Source organism: Macrobrachium nipponense, chromosome 15 (assembly GCF_015104395.2).
Source record: "Macrobrachium nipponense isolate FS-2020 chromosome 15, ASM1510439v2, whole genome shotgun sequence".
In the NCBI taxonomy this organism is placed as follows: domain Eukaryota; kingdom Metazoa; phylum Arthropoda; class Malacostraca; order Decapoda; family Palaemonidae; genus Macrobrachium; species Macrobrachium nipponense.
Window position 1 is genome coordinate 36,747,570 of NC_087208.1, and position 6,751 is coordinate 36,754,320.

Here is a 6,751-nt window from a genome sequence, read left to right on the forward strand (position 1 = left end):
ACTTATGAATAGTTATAATATTTATGAAAACTGAGAACATTTATTAGGAATAGTTTCCAAAGCCTTGCAACATACATGTAACCGGAGTCGCCGGGTGCTTCATCAGTCTCGGTGATTTATCAGAGGAGACCAATTTGCCACGAATCACTCAGTTGTAAGTCATCTGTCCTCGCAATATTCCAAAGGGAGACGCGCAAGTAAATTGGGGACAAATCAATTCCATGAAAATAAATGCCTTCAGAAGTCCATCCGAAAGATTGTAATCTGGGAAGATGTATTTTTAGTATCATAGAGGTAGTTTCAGCTGCCAAAATAAGTGTAAGACTTAATGCATTTAAGAGTATTAGTAGGAAATTGGTATGTTTTTGTGTTGAGAAGGAATAATTAGCTTTTTAAGAATAATTTAGCAAATTTTTGGTATGTTTTTGTATTGAGAAGAACTAAATAGCTGTATAAGTAGATCTGGGAGGGTATCATTTGACTAAGATTTATTTTCAGTATTTATGATGAGGCAGTATTGATTACTGAAACTAGTGCTATGGTATAATGCACATTTTTACTTGTTAGGGACGTGTTAGGGACTTAGATTCGCAGAAGAGCAGCGCCAATATGCGGTTAACGAGCCTCGCTTCCTAACTACCCAGTTATAGGAGTCCTGTAATGAAGATGTCTTGCAATTTGAACTTCAAAGGATCAAGCTAAAATGAAATGCATGCTGCCCTAATGCAGTTATGTTTGTAATTTAATTATCTACTTACATTTTTTTTTACTTGATTATTAATTTGCTGATTTATTTTTGTCTGTTTTGATAAGTGATCTCCTGCTATGTATATTTCCCATCACCTTCTGTTACTTTCTAACGAACACCATGTTCTTTGGAAGCTTGTATTTCAAGTCAGTGGCCCCTTTGGTGCAGCTTGTTCCAAATAAATAGGGTTCATCTTCCGAATAACAATAATAATAACAATAATATTATAAAGGGTTGTATTTTTCCTTAAGTATTGAAAAGCTGCGAGAATGAACAAATCAGACGAAGTGGCATAGAAAGCTCCAGAACTTTCTTTTTTTGTGTGTTCTTAGTGGCACCTTGCTCGTATTTTGTCTGGGTGCTCTTTACGAATAGACAGTAATGGTTTTGGTAATGGGTTTTTTTTCTCTGAAGGAGATTCTTCCCTGTTTATCAGTGTATGGTGAGAACTTTAGTGAGTTTTTTTTAATGAGGTAATGGAGGTGCGCTTTTAACTTATTTTACTTCTTTTTTTTCTTATATCCCTCCTCTTAGTTCAGGATTTACTTCACATAAATTTCCTCTTTCTTCCTCTTTCTTTGAAGTTCGGTAGGCGGTCTTTATGATGCATGGCTTCTTAAAAAAAGATGGAATTAATTCCTGGTCAGTTTTTTCGTTTTATTTCATTATGTAGAGAAGACAAAAATACATGCTGTCACTCAGTCATTTTTCATGTTATCTTGCTTTACACACACACACACACACACACACACACACACACACACACACACAGACACACACACACACATATATATATATATATATATATATATATATATATATATATATATGTGTGTGTATATATGATATGTATCAGTAATATATAAATAACTCTCTCTCTCTCTCTCTCTCTCTCTCTCTCTCTACTCGTAATGTTTTATGCTGTTGCTCTAATATGGAGTTCTAATCTATTTGCCAGTTCCGTTAATTTATTTGCAAAGGGAGTAAGATTGAGGGGATTTTCGAAGTGAAGGGAAAGGGAGGGGGAGGGAGGGAGAGAGGGGAGGACCCCCCCCCCCCTGAGAGAGCCAGTAGTATCATCTGCTTGATTATTGACGTTTAGTCATATCAGCAGCTGCATTAATTTGTGATCTCTGGATCTGGCCTGCGGTGGTAATAATCATAGGTAATATCTGGAGCTACACTACAAAAGGTGAATTTGTGCTTGTATTAATTGCAACCTTTGTTTATTCTCTCTCTCTCTCTCTCTCTCTCTCTCTCTCTGTGGAGCTTGGACAAAATTGGTTTTAGAGTGGAATATTAAACCCAGCTTCGAGTGATGATTTTTTTTCAGTCCTATTTTGGTTAAATTTCGTAACTTTAACAAGAGGAGGTTTTTGTATCAAACCCTCCTGTTTATATGTGCTTTGTCCTCTAACACGTTGTTTTTACCTGTTTGATTTAAGACCTCTCTCTCTCTCTCTCTCTCTCTCTCTCTCTCTCTCTCTCTCTCTCTCTCTCTCTCTCTCTCTCTCTCTCTCTCTCTAAGAGAAGTAAACAAAACTGAAATGACAGAAAAAGATAAGGAAAACAAAGAACAAGATAAAAGTATGGATGCAGAGATACTCATTGATACTACTTATGAGGCTATAAAGCAGCATACCTACGAAGAAATAAATTACGATATGACAACACAAAAGAAAATGCCGAAGAGGCTCTACCCAGATCTACACAATGACGGGATAGAGGAAAAAATATACAAAAAAGACAAAGTCTGCAACCTTTTGAAAAGAGGGAATTGCAGATTTGGAGAAAAATGTTACTACAAACATCCTAAGGTATGTCACAACTATGAAATATATGGTAAATGTGCATACCTAGATGGATATGAGGATGATTGCAGAGATCTACATCCAAAAATATGCAAAAACCTAAAAGAAGGAAAAGGATGTAAGTTCGACAAAAAATGTAAATATATACACCCTGTAGCCATGAAAAATAATCAAATAAATAACCAATCAAGTAATAAAATCCAAAATAAGAAAGAAACAAATAAAGAGAGGAATGAAGAATATCAGGTAAAAGAAAAAAGCAAGCCATCAACGAGATATGCAGAGGTTGTCAGCAAAAAATTTCAATGCATCAGCTCCAAGATTTACTCAAGAGATAACTAAACTGTTTTTAGTTATGCAAGAGGATATTGCAGAAACGGAGGAGAAAATGCAGATTCAGACACAAAAATGAATAATTAAGATGAAGGAAGAACAAATATTATGGAAAAGTTGGATTTTTTTAATGTCAGAATTTCTGGAAATGAAAAAAAAGAACAACATACCAGAACAGGAAAGAGACATGGGAAAATCCTTATTATTACCAATATTAATGAAGGAGAAAACACGCAAACCATCATAGTGATGAATGCGCAGGGTTTAGTTACGAGTAACTCAAAAAGAAAAAATAGAGTACTTAGAAGAACTAACCCAAATTGAAAAGAAAATAGATATAATGAATATAAGTGAAACCTGGTATTCCCAAGAGACTGGGAATGATGATCAAATAAAAGGGTTCCAAACTTATTATATCATATAGAAAAAATAGGAATCAAGGGGGAACCGCAATATATGGGAAAGACAAAAAACAAGGAAAAAATATATGAGAAATATAGTAAACCTCAGAATGTGAACTAATAGCGGTAGAATTTGAATCTGAAAAATTAATGAACAAATAGTAATATATAGACCATCCTAATACTAAAGAGTTTGACTTTAATAATAGAAAAATTGGATGATATATGTATCAAATCACAAGGAACTTTTGGACTTTATTCCCCCCCCCTTCTCCTATCTGGAGACTTCAACTTTCCTTTCGTAGACTGGAAGAACGAATAGGAGATTGTGGATGTACTTATACATATAAAAAAGAGAGTAATAGTAGTGCAGAAGATAAGAGGCAATTCGAAAAGCTATTAGATATGCTACTAGAATACAACATTCAACAAATAAATCACCTGCCCACAAGAAAGGAAAATAGTTTAGACCTAGTATTGTGAACGAGATGAATTATGTTAAAGAAATAATAGTTATAATGCGAGTATTTCAGACCATAATGTCATAGAATTAACAGTCCATTCCAAAGCAAGTGAATATAGAGATCAGCAAGAAATGAAAAAGTGGGAAGGATATGGAAAATACAACTTTCTACAGTAAAAATATAAAATGGTCAGAAATAAATGAAGAATTAAACAAGATTGGGATAACAAATTTCGTAAGTGATGACATAAAGGTAAATACGGAGATATTATATAAAATATTAGAGAAAATAGTGGATAAATATACACCGAAGAAGAAAAGTAAACATCAGTCATGCATACCAAGAGACAGAAGGATCTTGTTCCAGAAAATCAGAATGTGGAAAAAAGGTCTTGCAAAAGAAAAAAATGCATGGAAAGTTATAGAACTAAAAAGTCAGATAGAAAATGCGAACAAAAGATTATACAATCAAAAGAAAATGAAAACGGGATTTGGAAGAAAAAACCCTATTAAATATTCAAGCAAAAATCCCAAACTATTATACTCATATGCGAAGAAGATGATAAAAGAAGAATAGAAATAGGCCCTCTAAGAATTGAAGGGAGATTAACGAATGAAAAAAGGGAAATTTGCAACATATTGGCAGAACGATATAAGAGAGAATTCACCCCTAGAATAGATAATGAAGATAATGATATAGAAGTAAGGGACGAAAATATTGAATATTTAGCTGACATAGATATTAATGAAGCTGATATTGTGCAGGCTATTAATGAAATTAAAAATGGAGCTGCTGCAGGGCCGGATGGAGTGCCTGCTATTTTGTTAAAGAAAGTAGTTCATTCGATCGCAAAGCCACTTGCAATATTATTAAGACTAAGTGTAGATACAGGCATGATTTATGATGAGCACAATTAGCATATATTACCCCTACTTTCAAAAGTGGATCAAGACTAGAGGCAAGTAATTATAGGCCTGTGAGTCTAACATCACATATTATGAAAGTGTATGAAAGGGTAATGAAGAAAAATATTATGAAACATTTAATAAAAAATAATTTGTTTAATAAAGGGACAACATGGTTTCGTACCCGGAAAAAGTACACAAACCCAACTGTTAGTCCACCGTGAGAACATATTCAAAAATATGAAAAGCGGAAATGAAACAGATGTGGTTTATTTAGACTTTGCAAAAGCTTTTGACAAAGTAGACCATAATATTAGCGAAGAAAATTAGAAACACAATATCGTGGATAAAGTAGGAAGTTGGTTAAAAGAATTTTTACACAACAGAAAACAGATAGTTATTGCAAACGACGAGAAATCGGATGAAGCCAAGGTTAATATCTGGTGTGCCGCAAGGTACGGTGTTAGCTGCAATACTGTTTGTTATTATGATTGAAAGACATAGACAGTAACTGTTAAGGATTCGGTAGTGAGTAGTTTCGCAGATGACACAAGAATAAGTAGAGAAATTACTTGTGATGAAGATAGGAACGCTCTACAAAGAGACCTTAACAAAGTATATGATTGGGCAGAGGTAAATAGGATGGTATTTAACTCTGATAAATTTGAATCAATAAATTATGGAGACAGAGAAAGAAAGCTATATGCATATAGGGGACCTAATAATGAGACAATCACAAATAAGGAAGGAGTTAAAGACCTTGGTGTGATGATGAATAGGAACATGTTATGCAATGAACAAATAGCAATTCTGTTGGCAAAATGTAAAGCAAAAATGGGAATGTTGTTACGGCACTTCAAAACAAGAAAAGCTGAACACATGATTATGCTTTATAAAACATATGTTCGTAGTCCACTTGAATATTGCAATATGATATGGTACCCACACTATCAAAAGGATATTGCACAAATAGAGAGTGTACCAAGGTCCTTTACAGCTAGAATAGAAGAAGTTAAAGACCTTGACTATATGGGAAAGACTACAATCCTTAAAATTATATAGTCTAGGAAAGGAGAGAGAACGCTACATGATAATTCAGGCATGGAAACAGATTGAAGAATAGCAGAAAATATCATGGAACTAAAAATATCAGAAAGAGCAAGCAGAGGTAGATTAATAGTGCCCAAAACTATACCAGGAAAAATAAGGAAAGCACACAGGACATTAATCCACTACGCACCAGCATCGATAATGCAGCGTCTATTCAATGCGTTGCCAGCTCATCTGAGGAATATATCAGGAGTGAGCGTAGATGTGTTTAAGAATAAGCTCGACAAATATCTAAACTGCATCCCAGACCATCCAAGATTGGAAGATGCAAAATATACCGGAAGATGTACTAGCAACTCTCTGGTAGACATTAGAGGTGCCTCACACTGAGGGACCTGGGGCAACCCGAACAAGATGTAAGGTCTGTAAGGTAAGGTCTCTCTCTCTCTCTCTCTCTCTCTCTCTCTCTCTCTCTCACCACTTACCGAGAGGTCGATCATTATATCTTGTCCTTCTATCTCTTATCATTCCAAGTAAATTGTTCGCTGCGAGAATGGTTTGTCTTTTAATAACATTGAAAATATACAAATTCCATTAAGCCCCTCTGCATTTCTCTTATATAATTATTCATGCAAAAAAGTGAGAAAAATTGATTTTATACAAATACTACGCTTTTTTTCCGTTTCTTTAATATTTATACAGTTAAAGGTAATTGTATTTTTTCCTAGGCGTCCTTATCACTTGAGAATTTATACTCCCTTTTATATCGTTAGTTATGGAGTTCTTATCGTTACTTATGGGGGCCGGGGCGTTATTTTAAGTTTATCGACCTCACACGCATACACACACACATCTATATATATACTTCGCTATCGCGGTCGCATGATTGTGTGGGTTGATTCCATTATCATCTTCGTGAAGTCTTAGCTTTTTGATCCTCATTTACACACGTGCTAAGCATTCCTGTGCGTGTTTTGCTCTTGCTTTTCGTAACATGCTATTTTGGTTTCTAGAAATAGCTTATACGACCTTCCCATGA